This window comes from Rhinolophus ferrumequinum, chromosome 17, assembly GCF_004115265.2.
Source record: "Rhinolophus ferrumequinum isolate MPI-CBG mRhiFer1 chromosome 17, mRhiFer1_v1.p, whole genome shotgun sequence".
NCBI classification, from domain to species: domain Eukaryota; kingdom Metazoa; phylum Chordata; class Mammalia; order Chiroptera; family Rhinolophidae; genus Rhinolophus; species Rhinolophus ferrumequinum.
The window spans coordinates 10,564,504-10,581,062 of record NC_046300.1 but is presented as its reverse complement, the minus strand read 5'-3'; the positions used below and the strand labels follow the sequence as shown (position 1 = coordinate 10,581,062).

Here is a 16,559-nt window from a genome sequence, read left to right as displayed (position 1 = left end):
CAAGTTTCACTGAACATCTGGAACAATTTTTCTATTGTTCTTGAATCTGAGTTTGAAAACCACAAATAACTTTGCTAAGCACCATTTCCCCTTAATTGTTAAACCTACCTCGATTTCAGATGTATTTCCCTCTCACTCTTCTGTACCTCATCATCCAAGTGCATCCAAGTGCACTTTCCCCATCCCCACCCCGGGTTTTTATGAGCTGTTTGCTACCCAAGGTGCTTGAACAATCTCTGCAGCCTTTGTCAGCATCTTCCAACCTTTGTTTCTTCCAGGAAGGTGGATCATTGACAGACTAAAGGAATAGGGATCAGGAACCCACAGCCCTCCCACCCCCGCCCCATGACACCACCCAGGAAAAGCTGGTGAGCCTTTCCGAGCCCTGAAACCAAAGAGGTCCTCCTGAACCCCAAGCAGATAATTGGTAGTGCTCTGCAGTAATGTATGCAGAAAAACTACAGTGATTGAGTAAAAGGATCATTGTACACATCATGAAAGTGTACACCACAAACGCTCTCACTGAATGACATTCTTTTTTTTACATTTTTTGTTGTGGTAAAATATGTATAACATAAAATCGACCATTTTTGCCATTTTCAAGTGTATAATTCAGTGGCTTTAAGTACATTTACATCATTGTTGTGCAACGATCACTACCGTCCAGTTCCAGAAATGTTTCATCATCCCAAACTCTGTACCCATCAAACACTCCCCATTCCTTTCTCCCTCAGCCTTTGGTGACCTCTATTCTACTTTCTTTCCCTAAGAATTTGACTATTCTTGGCACTGCATATGACTGGAATCATATGATATTTGGCCTTTTGTGTCTGGCTTAGTTTACTTAGCATAATACTTTCAAGTTTCAACCATGTTTTAGAACATCATTCCTTTTTAGGGCCGAATAATATTTCGTTGTGCGGCTATACCACATTTTGTTATCCATTCATCCATCAATGGACATTTGGTTGTTTCCACCTTTTGACTATTGTAATAATGCTGTTCTCAACATTAGTGTGCAAAGATTTGCTCAAGCCCCTGTCTTCAATTCTTTTGGTTGTATATCTAGAAGATGAATTGCTGGGTCATATGGTAGTTTTATTTTCAAGTTTTTGAGGAACCATCATACTGTTTGTTTTCCACAGCAGCTGCACCATTTTACATTTCTACCAGCAATGCTGACTGATGTTTTTAAAAAACTGCCTAGATCATTAATGGCAGTGTAACCCACTCGACATAAATACAAGGGACAATCTATTTGGTCAGGAGAAGGGAGCTGGGGCCATATCTCCCTTGTCTGGAGGACATCCATCCTTAAAGAAAGAGCCCTGTAAGTGAAAATAGAATTTGAGGTTTCAGAAAGCTTTAGAGAAACTAACAAATCCATTCCTTTTTCAGTAAGTATGAATTTGTGGGCACCTAGAACCTTCTTTCTAATGTCAGACAGTCACTCACAGCCACACAGCCGTGTTCTGGCTAGATTGCATGGTGTTTTTATTGTATCTGTATATCCAGGAATCGTACCCCAGCTAGAGTCCCCTGTTTGTGCACTCTGCTCCCTGCCAGCTAAGCCACCTGGTGAACTTTTGTTTCTAGTCGGGAAGCATTCATGCCTCAAATAGCAATGAGTGGCCCGTGGCCTCACACTCAGGCTCCCGGCCAGGTTTCCCACTGCTCCTCACCGGTGGAAAGGGCAGCGCTAATGGCCAGTCTTCCAGGAGTCCCCAGGCTGGCCCACATGGTCACTGTCTCCGATGGGGACCCTCCTCAGTGGGACTAGCTGACAAATGGGAGAAGCTTCATGAACTTCCCAGTCAAGCTTAGCAGCAGTTGGCTGAGAAAAGCCCACACAAAGGCTGTGCTTTACGGGTCATCTCTGCACCCTGCCCTGTGATTCTCTCCGTCATCACCACTGAGACCTTATCATACTTCGTCTCCAGCCAGCAAAGCTGGCTCAGGAGCAGATTTCTGTCCAATTAGGGACCCAAAGGGTGGAGGAAGTACCCTATGGCAGAGAGAGCCCCTGGGAGGGACCCCAGACAACGCGAATCAGGGACAAGCCCCAGTCACCATAGATGACATCAGGGTGTCTCCGACCCATACGCTCCTTGGCTGCACGAGTGACCTTCACAGGGCCCGCCAAAATATGATCGACTCCCCTCCTCAGGAATGTGGAGGTCTAATTTTGATTAGATTTTTTTTTCTTCATGATGGGAGAAGGGAAGAAGTTTGTGTAACTGCAGACGGATGAGCCTTGCAGACTGTACACTGGGCCAGGGTGGCCCATTTCAAAGGCTTTGAGGAAGGAGCCAAGAAAGCAAAGAGGCAATTTCCTATGGCCACATCACAGAAAAGCTGGGCAGGTTGCATCTAAATGATTGCAAAGAGCTTGGAAAACTCCAGGCCACAGGCAAACCACAGCCACGAATAATTATACCCCCACAGTCTCAGGGTAGCTAGGGTTTCTCAGGGTCTCAGGAGCTCCCAGCTCAGCGTGTGGTCCCCAGGAAGGCCAGAAAGTCAGGATGGGGGTGACTGGAAACTAGACAGGACCCTGGGAGAAAGGGGACAGTCAGTCAGGAACTGAATCGCATCATAAGTACCAGGAAATGCTGGGAACCAGGCAACAGAAAGAAACTCCTGGCTGACCCGGGCAGCATCATATGTGGTATGCCGGAAAGACGTCATCCGGGGGTCAACCACACATTGGTTCAAATTCCAGCTCTGCTACTGTCTTCTTTTGAGATCACCCCCACCCCCAACCACACACACACACACACACACACACACTCACACACACACACAGACTCTGAGATAAGGAATGGGGTACAGGTAGTTGATTTGGGAGATAACCCAAATAAAACACCAGTTGGGGTGGAGAAGTGAGGGAAGGCAAATGACAGAGTGAGTTACCCCGCACTTAGCACTGTGAGAAACGGGGCACACAGCTGTTCCCAGCCAGAGGGCAGGGGACCCAGGTATGTGTCCACGAATGCCTTTCCATCACACCCACTACTATACTTTCTCCACCCCTGTCCCATTCTCCTCAGCCCCCTTGCCCAAATCAACTCTGCACCCAGGTCCTCCCCTAAGGGTCATCTTTCAGAAAAACCCGAAGATACCTTTGGATGCCTTCCCTGTGGCCACCCAGATAGCTAGTGGTTAAGTCAGAATTCAAACTCAGATCTCTAGACTTTGAGGCCAACTATTCTGTCTACAGTGCCAAAACAAGAACATGGGAGCATTTTGCAAAGCATTACTTTGTCAACAAATTGCAGTCCCGAAATTATTGACCTGATTTCTGAATCAAATCCTGGGGCCTCAAAGAGTGAATGGAGTAGATTAAAATGCCATAAAGACTCAGTCTGTGTATTACAGATAATAACCAGGACTGGTTTTGCTAATGAATGGAGCCTGTGTCTGCTCCTGCCCCAGCAATTCTGGGAATGGCTATTTGATTTGGTTTTTGTGTTTTGTTTTCTTTTTCTTTATTAGGATGCTGTGTACCGTGGCAGGAGCTGCTGCACCGTAATGGAAGAAAGCTCCAGCCTGGAAACCCCAGAGACTGTCCACTCTGAGACCAGGACAGAGAGACACATTGGGGAATTGCTAAGAATCCTCTGTGACGCCAAGGTCATCAGACCAGTTGACCCTGTGGCACAGGAGGAGGGCACAGTCAACATCCCACAGCCAAATGCCGCCATCTGTTCCATCAAACACGTGCAGGTAAACTGAGGCAAATGACTGAGCACTTGCCAGGAATCTGGGGTGGGATTTGTGCATAGGAAAGAGCAGAAGGTGTTACAACCAGGCGGGACCAGATGGAGAGCTTCATAAAGCATGGCTCTGAGATCCTGTCCCAGCTCATCCTGAGCTGGCATCTCCTTAGCGCATGTATCCCTGACTCTGCATTGTTGTTCCTGGACTGCAGCTCACACACTTGCCCCAATCAGATTTGGGGTCTCCATCATTAATGATAATAATTATTGTTATTATTTTATTACAAGCATAATGTTGATAACATCCACTGCTTCTTCTTCCTTTGGATGAGTGTTTATGTGACAACTGCTTTACTTCTACTATTCCTTGTAAGCCTGCCAACAATTCCCATTATACAGAGGAGAACACTGAGCCTCATCAAGGTCAAGTAACTTGGTCAAGGCCACATAGTTCATCGTTCCAGCCTGTCTGCACCCAAGGCCCCATTTCTAACATCATGCCACGTGGCCTCCTGGTCAGCTTTCTCAAGTCATTGGCTATTACAGTGCTATGACCCTAACACAGATTTTGGGTTTGACTCTCAGCAGTGAAGACCAGGTAACCTGATTCCCTGCCTGCCCCACCAGGTTAGATACTAAGGGGTGGTTCAGACATAACCCCTACTGTGACACTGGGCTGTACAGGTTCTGACACAATGGCAGACAGGGCCAAGCATAGAGTACTGAGGTGGACAAGGTGGGTTCCAGGCTCCTCTCACCCTTTGAAACACCTTCCAATGAAGTCTTCTGGCTGGTCCCTAAGTACCTTGGGCAAAACTGTGGGAAGCCCTGCCCAGGATCACTGAGTGCCTTTGAAAGGCCCTAGACCTGTCATGCAGGCAGCCGTCCAGCTCCTCAAATGGGCAAGGTGGGCTCTGCACCTGCACAGCTATACCTGTCCCGGCCCTATAGAGTGCACTCAACAATACCTACGCCCCACCTAAAGCTCTCTTTGGAGCACGTTCCAGAAATAAGCCTCCTCAGGGAAGTGAGGGTTATGAGAGAGCAGAAAGAAAGAACAAAAGTAGGGGTGGAAGGATTAAAAAATGACCTGGATTCATTTCTTCGAGACAGCAGACTCCTTAAATTTTTATATGTGGCAATGTGGTGATGAAGTGCTGCTGGTGCCAGGTGCTTACGGGAATGAGCCGAGAGCGGGCCCTGGAAGCCGGAAGGCAGGCCCACCCCAGCCAGCGGGTTAGCCCACTTCCACCTGATCTGAACTCCAAGGACATGTCGGTGCTCCTTTGGGCACTCTCCTGCATTCCGAATCATCAGCCATAAATCTCCTGGCCCTACCTAGTTGTTATTTAAGGTGTGTGTGTGCTGGTGGTGGGGTGGAAAGTGCCCTGTGTCGTGGCTGTTTCTTCATAAAATAGATAGGTGGGTGACTGTTCTGGAATACCAAGGACCAGAGCAGTGACTGGAGCCAGGGTTTTCCTAATGCTATTATTACAAAGCCAGTGAACAGAGAGCTGTCTGCTGGCAGCCTCCAGAAAACGGACACAGTAGTTAAAGAGCCTGTGATGGATGGGGGCTGATGTGCTGGCAGCTGGGCAGAAGAGGGGACTTTGCTACAAGAACCAACAGGTCTGAACTACCCAGACCACAACCCAGAACATGCAAAAGGGAAGCTTTCTTTGTTCCTTTGTAACAAAACTAAGCGTAGCTCTCCACAGGGATGATACGGTTTTGAGCTTTTCTGCACCAGTTACAGAGGCCACACCCCAAAGCTCAGGTACTTTTCAAGTCCCTACATGTGGCACATTTGCCAACATCCTCTTGGTCAAAGTGTCATGTGGCCAAGCCTGTATCCCAAACATGAAGAAATAAATGCCACTTCTTTCTTGATGAGGAATAGCAGTCACATTGCAAAGGGGCGTGGTACAGGAATGGGTGGAATTATTTGAGCCATCTCTGCAAACCGTCTGCCACATACCAGCTCTTGCCTCCAAGATTTCGACATCCTCCCAGATTAGTTTTGTCTCACTACAGTTCATTGCCCACACTGGTTCAGGTTTACATTTTGAAAGATCACTCTAAGTGAAATGAATGGCAGCAATATCACCAGAAATGGGAGTGAGGAATTGGGACTACTCAGTTTTAGGGTATCTGTACAACCCATGAAGCGGTATGCTGTTATTTGAAAGTGGACTTGAATTAGTTGTGAAGGCATATTGTAAACTCTAGGGTAACCACAAAACACATTTTTTTAAAGAAATGTAATTGATATGCTAAGAGAGGAGAAAACATGGAATCACATAAAGTGCTCAATTAAAATCAGAGAAAGCAGAAAAAGTGGGGAAGATCTTTTTTGAAGCACCAACGATGAAGAACAACAAATAGAAAATAATTACAAATATGGTAGTCATTAATCCAACTATGTCATTATTCATTTTAAATGTGAGTTGTCTAAACATACCAATTAAAACAAGAGTGTTATCCACTGACAGATAAAAAAAAAAGATCCAACTATATATGTTGTCTACAAGAAACGCATTTTAAATGTTTGGAAGATCATTTCAGAGCCCTCACTCCTGTGCTCAGCAAGCCAAGAGGACGAGGTCCAAGCTCCTAGAATGACATTTCTTGAGTGTCCAATCTGGCCTCCACCTGCCTCCTCAGTTTCACTTACCCCGCACCCCAGAAACCTAACTAATTGCCACACACGTCTATGCCTCCGCCCTTTTCACCTTCTCCTCCCTCCACCTGGAAATTTTTGCCCTTCTTTGTTTGTTTGGTAAAAAACAGTTGACTCATCATGTAAGAATTTAATTGACAAAAATTGTCTTGCTGAAAGAGAGAAAGCATTACAGACTGTTGGTGATGCTAAGCTGAGAGGGATTCTAGTATCAAAAGTGTACTTTCCACTGTATGTTAAGTTGTTACCTTTTAGGCCAACTCTGGAACTTTCCTCTTCCAGGAAAGCATCCTTCCAAGATACTACTCATCCTTCACGACCAGCAGACACACTGCCTCCCCCAGAAGCTATCCTGGATACCTCAGGCTGAGTTAGTTTTTTCTCCTGTGTTCCTGTAGCAATTTGTGTCTCTTTCTGTTCTAGAACTGCCCCATCATACAATGATCACCTGTTGCAGGTAGACTGAGAGATCTCTGGCAAGAGAAAGAATATCTTAGTCAGCTCTGTACTTTCTTGAGTCCCCCTCCTCTACCCATGGCCAGAACTGTAACGGGAACCTATGAGGGTTCATGGTAGGATGGGTGGCTGGATAGATGATATTTTTCTTGGGTTCCCCAAAAGCAGACCCAGTGTGAGGACGTGTGTGCAGGTAGTTTCTCTAGAAATGACCTCAGGGAGCAGACATAAGTGGGGGAAATTAAGAGAGGGAAGGAAGAAAAGTCAGTAAAGAGTGTATGGATGAGCGAGTTACCTTGAGGGGAAACTAGGGGCTTAATCTCACCCACTGGGGACTCCCCAAGGAACAACCTCAGGTCTCCCAGCAGAATAAAGAGCTGGGCATTATGAACCTCTTTCCATCCCTCATTGGTTACTGGTAACTGCCCTACTCTCCTTCACTTCCTGTTTCACCTGTTTCACAGCTGAGCAACTTCCTGTGGTGTGGGGAAAGGCCCTCAGACAGGGCATCAGCCGCTTCTGCTACAAATGTAACCATCCCAGAAGACAGAGCCATCAGTAATATTGGGCTTTAGAGTGAAAAGATTTTCCCAAGCCCATTCCAATCCGAACACATTGCTTTCATTGCAGATGGTCGACCGTTATTGACTTATTTGCTATCTGAAGTGCTGCGCTCTGCCCCTGGCAAGGTTAGTGTGGGCAGGGGGCAAGTCCTCTTTCCCCTCCCCCGGGGGATCCGTGTCTGTCTCTCCCTCTGACCCAGATGGTCTCAGCCATGGATGTTTTCCTAGTGTAGCTCCATGTGCCTGTGTTATTTTAGTATTCTGCTCTGCTGAGCAAATTGAATGTATACTCACTGTGGTCTCAAGGTCCTTCCCACCCACCTAAAAATTCCAAGAGCAGGATGAGTATCCAACAAGGAATCACACCCCAAGCACCAGCGTACAAATGGCCAAAGAGCTGAAACATGGATGTCCAGGAAGGAAGTGCCATTTGTTGCAACAAAGCTGTATGGTTTTGCTGATTTTCCTCTTAGATTCAATGGTCTTTCCAGCTGCGTGGAAGATATCTAAGGGGGAGATAAAGAGCAATTTGGGGTGGGGGGAGGGAGAGAGAAAGAGCTGTCTAAGAGCTGATAACAGAATTGCTGGGTTGAGGCATTTTCCTATTGTTTTGTGTTTCTTTTGCATTTTAGGATACAAGAGAGGGGGGTTGGAAGTTCCTTGAAAATGAATTCTTTTTAGACCAGGAAGAAATCCAGCATCACTTTGACCTTGTGCTGTGCTTGTTAGTTACTGGAAGTATCTGCTTACCTGGAGGCCCCTACACAGGGAGGATCCACCCACAGTGGGTTCACAGGTAACAATCCCAGAGAGCAGGGTCAGTTTGCTAACCTGAAAACACTTCTCAGGCCACTGGAACATGATACTAAGATGATGGACAGGAGTCAGCAGAGCACATCTGAAGTGGAGAGGACTTCCTTCTGAAGACAGCCGGCAGCCTGAGCTAACAGGTACTTGCAAGAAAGAAGAGCCTGAGGTGGGGTTTCTCGTTGGGGCTGCTCTCAGGGAAGCAGGATGGAGCAGGGGCAGGTGCCACGCGAGGATTCGGTTTCAGCTGGAGACTATCTCAGCCTGTCCCCGTGGGGAGCTCAGAGCATGAATTGCACAAGAGTTGTCCCCTGGGAGACAAAGGGGCTGACCTTTGTAATCCCATGTCAGTCAGTCATTGGTCAGGTTTGTGGGGGTCAAAGTGACCTGGAACCTCAGGGGAGATGGGGGAGTGGCTCCTATTCTGTCGCTGAGGCCCGTGCAGGGGAGGGAGTGGTTGTGTGCTCTTGGCAGCCAACACTCAGAGCAACTGGAGGACAGATGCCCGTGTGCCGTGAAGGGGTCTGAATGGGACAGCCAGAGCGTCCCGCTGAAGGAAATACCAAATTTCAGACTGTCTTCCTCCACATGAATAGCTGTCAATACACACACCTATTATCATTGTGAAGATTGACTGTGTAATCCTGGCACCAACACTACCAGTTAGTTCCCAGCCTGTCATAAAAGATGGGTTCTTGAACTGCCTTATCTCAGTTCCCCGTGGGTAAATATAAGCTCTTCTAGATCCTTCCCATCCATTAGATTCTGGTATTTTAATTATTCAAACCAATAACTAGACTATTTGACTCCACTGAGCTTTCCATGTTGAAATGTCTGTTACTGAGCTATGTGTGACCGGGTCTTAAACTTAGCCCAGCTGAGAGCCAAACCCAGGGGGGAAAAAAAAAAGTTAATTTGCTAAATCCAAATGGAACCAAATCCAAAAATGTTTAACAGGAACGTGAATCAGAAACGTAAATCAGAAATAAATGTATATACCTCCTGAAACTATTGAAACCAAGAAAAGCCTGCATGGCAAAATAGTCTCAGAACTGAGTGATCTGGGGTGCTATTTCGTTCAGTTTGAGTCATTTGTGGACATTGGTCTCCAGTAAGCAGCTGATTCAGTTCTGTCATGATGTTCTCATCTCAGTTCTATTCCTTCAGTATTCACTCAAAATTCCCTCCTTTACCTTGTCAATGTGCCCCGCCCCCCACAAGGTGGAGGAGAAGGGGCGGGGTGGGGGAGAGTTTTAGAATCTGCTGAATTTGTAAATAGGAAAGGAGTTGAGGGGAAGAAATCACTCTTATTTAGCTGCAAACTTTCCTGGTCATTTTTCCTGCATATAAAAGAACAAAATTCACTCTCAGCTTGATGAGTTCCCTTCCTGCCTCTCTTCTCATCCATCTTTGTTCCAATAAGGAGATCATACTGCAGTCGTGTTGGCACGGCCATAACCGTGTTACGTTCCAGCCATCGTCCTAACGACCGCAGTGGAATAGAGCACAGTCATCTCAGCTTGGGCCCGCGTGCAGCGTCAGAGCCTGCGGGTCATTTCCAGGCCGGTGAGCAGGGCACCGAGACGCTGCCTTGTCCTGAGGACCTCAGCACGGCACTGAGACTGAAACCGGCAATCATTCGTTTCTCCCTGGGCGACGAAGGGGCGCGGGGCCTGCTGTTCATTTGGGGGCCTGGCAGGAACTCGTTGATTCTTTTATAAGGCTGTTTAGAGATGAGCTTCCCCCTCTTTTCTTTGAAATATTTGCTTACATACATTTTCTCACTTTTCTTTCCGTCCTCCCACCCTTCCCACATACACGCTCAGAAATAGCTCGCTTCTCCGAGCGGCAGGCTGCGGCTCCGAGCTCCGGGTGGGGGCTGGGGAAGCCTGTGGTCTCTTCCTGGAGCTGGCAAGCAGCTGGGTAGAGAGAGGGGCCTCTGGCCTCGAACCAAGGACGTAATTATCAACATGCTTAGCATTCATCGACTCTGCTCCTGCGAGGGCTCTGCTAATGAGATAATCCGCCACACAGGTCTTTTGCTGTATTTATTTTGCAAAGAGAGAGTGACAGAGCCAGGGAGACAGAACCGGGCCCAAAGAGAGCCCTTAGGAAGGTTGGTGAAAAGTGTGAGCAAGATGTGAGCCCCTGGACCCAGCAGGAGTCCAGACCTAAGTATTTACATGCACAGTACACACTATGTCACAAAAATCTCTCCTAGCAAAAAAAAAAAGAAAAGAAAAGGTTAACTATTTGACTCTAAAATTAAGCGAACTCAGATCATTCTAACCCTGGCCAGAAACCCATGCTCAGAGATGAGGGATGTGCTAAATGACATCTGAGGTCCAATAACTCCATGGAAGGCGTTTGGGGACACCAGGTATGTTCATGGTACGTCACCAGTGGAAGTGCAAATGTTCACTGGGTTCAGACACAGGATAAAGTGAGTGACGTGGACTGGGTGGGGACCAGGTCGAATGAAGAACCTGTGTGCCAGGTAAAGGAGGCTCCTGCTGCACTGCTCCAGGTAAGTTTGGCTGCACGTAGAAACATGGCCCGGGCTGCCAAAAGTTGGCACTTTTTCCAAGAGCAGCAGAGATTCAAAATTTGATATGAAATTTCTGATTTTTAAATACTGTGTCTGAATATCAAATATCCAGTGATGAGCTCGGTCTGGCCTAAAGCCTTTGAGGCAATTGCCACATGTGAATAAAAGCCTCACGGAGCAGGTCCTGATGTTCATGAACTTTGCAGACCTTCACAATGACTGTCCACACCGCTCCAGAGGTATGATGGGGACCCTGTTTGCATTACCTGCCACTGGGACTCTCCAGTGATACTGCGGGACTCACAGAAACTAAGGGAAGCGAGACAGACAACAGGAGGCTTTCTCCATTATGCCAGGAGGACTCGGCAAGCCTGCTGTGGCCAAGTCCAGACACTGCAGACTTGCCGACTCAGGCTGCTGCTTGCCGCCTGTGGAAAGGGGCATAGTGGATGGTCCCCCACCCACAGCTCAGTAGTTGCTCAGGGAGCCCAGGCAGTATATCCCTAAGCAGTGGATTCCAAGCGGAACCCCAGTATCAGATAGATATAAGCAGGATCACTTTGGTTAAAGCAGGAATGAAGGAGTCGGGCTCCCCCAGTGGGCCCCTCCTACTTTCCCACAGACACCTGCCCCAGCCCTAGAACCTCACCCAACATGCAGAAAGCTAAGCAAACTTGGCTCAGCTCCCCAGTCCCTTTGAAAGCCCACAGCCCTCTCCCGTGGTTTCTATGAAGTCCCGAATCCCACATTCTCAACGCCCCTTAGGACTGCCTCTGATTTGCTCCATCTCTACCAGCAGCTGAGTGTTTTACTAGACCCCACTGAATACATGAGCGCGGTCAATGCCTTCCTCCTCCTCCCAGGTGCCCTCGTTCCTCCTCTGCTGTCAGGAACAAAGCAAATCTCCCCCCACCCCCCGCCTCGCCCCCCCCCCACACACACGGCATGCATAGCCACGTGGCAGGCATCTGGAGGTGCTCACCTGCTCCCTGCAGCTATTTATCCAGGGACTATCTTCAGGGCCAGCCTCATGGGCCTGCAACCATTACGGGTCCCAGAGTGCAAAAGGTTCCTCACTTGGTTTCATGCTCTGCTGTCGCCATCTTGAAATTCTCAATAATTTTTTAATAAGGGGCTCCATATTTTCTTGGCACTGGGCCCTCCTAATTATGTAGCCAGTCCTCTCGCCATCCCTCTTCATCTATGTGTGCCTGCTCACACGGGAGGCTTACTGAGAGGTAACACCTGTGAATAATAAAAGATGGAGGAAGCAGGATTGAGGAGGGAGAATATCCGCTTGCCACACAATAGACCAAAGTTTGGCCAACCCAAAGGAGGGTTCTGCATTGGGCAAAATGGTTAGGCTCCAGGGCCCTCGCTTTGCTTGGTCATCAGCTGGGGACCTCGCCTGGCAGGCACGAGGCTGTAAAGTGGAAGGCGAGCCTGACTGAAGGCACTAACAGCTGGGGTCATCAGCTCACTGCTTTCCTCCCAGCTGAACGGCAAGTCCTTTCTAGAAGGGAGAGCCAAGTGCCCGCACCTCCATGGCTGCCATAAAAGGTACCTTTTTCCTTTGTAATTTAAAGCTTCCAGTGTCTTGAAGGGCTGGTGTTGGGGGTGAGGTGGGTGCAGAGCCATCCCACTCCCCAGCTACCGTGAGAGTGGGACAGAGACAAAAAGAGAGAATACACGTGTGGGGACACAGCCCCAGAAAGCAGTTTCCAGGCTCTTGGCCTCACATAGAAAGGTGCTGGCTCAGCTAGTAAATGGCCATCAACTGTGATTGGATGGCCATCAGTTGTGGCTAGTTGGCCGTCAGCTGTAACCAGTGAGCCATTGGCCATGAATATAACTGCCGTGGCTACGCTAGCAGCAAATGGGGGCTAGCAAGAAGATGGTGGCTGAGCTAGCAAGAGTGGATTACAGTTAGCACGGCGGATTGCAGCTAGCAAGTGAGGTTGGTGGGCAGAAAAGTGGACAGCAGGTCGAACGTCGTGTGAATCCAGCCTCCAGTGAGACTATAGTGGTGTGACTCCCCTATCTATGGCTCCGTGGGTGTTCCTTTTTGGCCTCACCATATCCTGTGTTCTTGTGTGGGAAGCGGGAGCTGAGACCCCGCAGGCCACCCCGTACGACAACGCGTTTCTCCTCTTCTCCATGAGGAGCATGGACAGAAAGAGAATGGGGCTCCACCAGCCAGAGCACCCCATTACAGGCTCAGTGAACACCACAGGGTGCTTTTCTCCCTTCACATCCATCCTTACAGAACCAAACACAGCTGTACAAGAATCTTGCCAATACCTGCAGCCCTTCCTATTTGCACGCAGCCCTAAATGTCCCTGACACAGGTGGGTGCAGATATGATGAGTGCCCAGCTAGATGGTATGGGGCTCACCTCTCTGTCCAAGTTACTCAGTAAACACCACGCTGCCTGCAGGCATTTGTATATGGGAAACCTGGACTGATGGAGCGTCTGCGGCCCCAGAAGCAGCCCTCCACTGAGATAAATGGTGAGTTGGTAGATAATGGCCCCATTTCCTTGTCAGCTAAGGTGGGACAGCTCTAAGTTGTGTTTTGCATGGTCTCTCAGAGACCCCAGTGGGATTGGGCCCCAGTTGCCCTCAGTGGAGACTTGCTCAAAAAAGTATCCTGCATGGTCCTCCTTCCCTTTGCTGAGTCACTTCCTCACTCCCCTCGAGGGGTGTCCTAGGATCTCCTCCCAAATTAACCACTTGTACTTGTGTCAGAGTCTGCCTCTGGGGGAACCCAACTCGACACCTGTGTATTTGCCATTTTGCTGCCGGGCAAAGTGACTTGTTTCCCAGTGGGCTGAGAAGAAGCCATCATTGACCTAGCGTATATGACTTCTGCTCTCATCTCTTCTACTTGGGTCTTGAAGGAGGCACTTCCATTTGTCAGTTTTACTCTGTCACATCGTATAGGGTGTTAACACCAGGAGTGACCCTTAACCAACAAAGGAGAGGAGTTTGTAGAACAGAGCTCAGAATTTCCCTAATGGTGGGCTAGTTATAGTTATCAGTACTGGGGTGTTGATGCCCCCACTCTCTCTAAATACTGGAGTGTTGATCCCAGTTACGGTAATCAATACTGAGGTGTCGATTCCCTCACCCTCTCATAGCGTCCCCAAAGGGATTCACCCCCATTGCCACTCAGAATCTGTTTCGGCCTTGTTCACGGTTTTGTTTTGTTTTATCTTTAATTCAGTTCATTTTCATATACAGGTGCTGTTTAGTAGGGAGAACAAAGAGGTAAACCACAAAGGGAAAAGTACCCTACAGAGATATGGACAAAGTGCTTTGGGATCTCTCAAGGTAAGAATGAATCATTAATCCTTTATACCAATTTTTGACACTGTGTTGCCAACCAAAGTGCAAATCAGAGAGTAAGCAGCTGGGTGGGGATAGTCAAGTGCACTGGTTATCAGCTAGATGGCACAGGGTAAAGTCAGGGGAAGGGAGTCTTCCGTAAGAGATTAAACATGTTGAGTTCCCTCAGAATGAGCCATCCATAAAGGAAACTAACAAACCAAGCAATGCGCTGAAGTTCTGTGGGACAATCCTAAAATTATCATCTATCCTTCAATAAAATACAGTCAACATCTATCTAAAAAAGTCTCCTGGAAGCTTGGCTAACAAGTTCATATTTGAGAGAAGAAATGTAGAGAATCTTTTAACAATGGAGTTTTATTAAGTCACAGATTTGATTCAAGATTAGGTTCGATTTTAAGTGTATGCCTGAAGAAACACCCAGCAATATCATAGACTACACATAAAATTTTAAATTCAGGGCACTGAGAGTACACACCCTGAGAGCTTTCCCTTAGGGCTCAGAACTCCAGAATGGAAGGACGAACTCGGTACATATGCTCCCGCCCTCGGACAGCGCTGATCACAGTACGGTCCCCATTTCCTTTGCTAGGTATAATATTCTTGTCATATTTACTAAACACTACGCAGTTTACAAACACCTCCAACATCCATGATCTCATCGACACCTCTGAAGAAATGGTTAGTATCCCTATTTTATAAATAAGGAAACTAACGTTTAAAGAGGTTAGCTGACTTGGATATTCAGAGCTGGGAAGAGATAGACCTGGAACTAAAACCCAGATCTTCAGACTCCAGAGGTCGTAAAGATATTCTATCAAGTAAACATATCAGAGCTTTCAGATTGTCAAAACAAACACCTGGTACTTGAAACGTAACAGAGAAGTTAAACTAAAATCCAAGCTTGAATCTGAAAGCTATGCAGTTTTAACCATCTCTTCCCTAAAAAAAAAAAAAAAAAATCAGACAGCCACTAAACACACTTCCTCTCCTAAAACCCCTTGGAATGATTTTGGTTGTAAATCATTAAATCCTAGAATTTGAGAGGTCAATGAAAGCAGACCCTTATACAGATGAGAAAAATTGGAGCACAAGCTTTGTGACTTGCTCAGAGACGGTGGCAGCGCCTTCCATTATAGCACAGGGCGTCTTCCAGGACCCACATCAACAATGTTCAACAAATGTTTTCTTACTGAGAATTAGGAGGCAGAATGGATGGACTACTGGGTAATTTGTGTCTGGCTTCAGCTGGGCACGACCTACTGTTCAGCACCCCTTTTGCTTGTCCTTGGTTGGCCCTCTTACCTTTTCCACAAAACTTTAAACATTCTCTGAAGTCATCTAGCCCACTCTATCCTTTTATCATGCTGTGGAAAACTTAACCCATTATTTCAGAAAGGAAGATAAAAAAGAGGTCATCAGACCTTAAAAGAGCCTATAAGGCAGAAATTACGGTCCTGAGCTGCAGAGTGGAAATATATCTGGGTTCCAGATCTCATCCATTATTTATTAGGTGACTTTGGGGCATTTAGTTAATCTCTCTGAGCCATAATTTCTTCAACTGTCAAACGGTAATGACCACGTACTCTATAGAATTTTTGTAAAAATTAACTGAAGTAATGTATCAAAGTATAAGTGCACATTGGTGTCTGGATACAGAATGAGCAGTTGGTAACTACTCCAGTTTCGACTTCCATCTCCAGCATTTCCAAGTACTCATATATCTTCTCCCATCCTTCCTTCATGTTTCCTTTTCGAGGCTCACCTCTCCATGAGCTTTAGATTCTAATTCCTCCCAAGGCTTCTTTATTACCTCCCTTTACTCTTGTGCACGTCTTCAGTGTCTGTCTCTCTGCCGTCTCTTTTCCTTTACCTTCAAACAAGTCAAATCTCTCCCATCCACACTGTTAGGTGTTGTCATATTGTAAGTGTTTCAAGACAGAATCTATATTATACCTTCATATCTTTGTACTGTCAGAACATAACCCAGATCTCAGGTCACTGCTGCCATGGCCACCTCTGCCTCCAGAGTAGTTTCCCCTGGAAATCCTACATGGCCGGCTGCTGTCAGCAGCAGCCAGAGCCTTCGGCCCCCAGGAAGGGGGAAGAGGGCACTCATTCCCTGTTTTACTCTCCCTCCTCCCTCTTCCTGGGATCTCCTCCCAAATAAACTACTTGCACCCAAAACTTTGCCTCTAGGTCTGCTTTGGGGAAAATGCAAACTAAGACCACTCCATTTTTCAAATGGGGAAACAGATACCAAGGCCTCAAGAGCCGTGACTGTGGCCCAGGCAGCCTGGCTCTGGAGCCTGGTTCTGAATCTCTAGCACACGGATTCTCAAACTGAATCGTGCCCTGGAATCACCCAGAGATTGTGTTTAAACCCAGATTGTCCAAGTTTCTGGGATTTGGGTGAGGCCCTAGAATTTGCATTTGTTA

General features: G+C 47.3%; 1 long non-coding RNA gene across 1 annotated transcript in view; it reads right to left on the bottom strand.

Moving 5' to 3' along the window:
- The window catches only part of LOC117036625 (uncharacterized), a 47,738-nt gene extending 35,736 nt beyond the window's left edge, over positions 1 to 12,002 (bottom strand). Inside the window, exon 1 of the long non-coding RNA XR_004425421.1 lies at positions 11,756 to 12,002. This is a non-coding gene — a long non-coding RNA (uncharacterized LOC117036625). The remainder of the gene's footprint in view (positions 1 to 11,755) is intronic.
- Between the last annotated feature and the right edge of the window lie 4,557 nt (positions 12,003 to 16,559).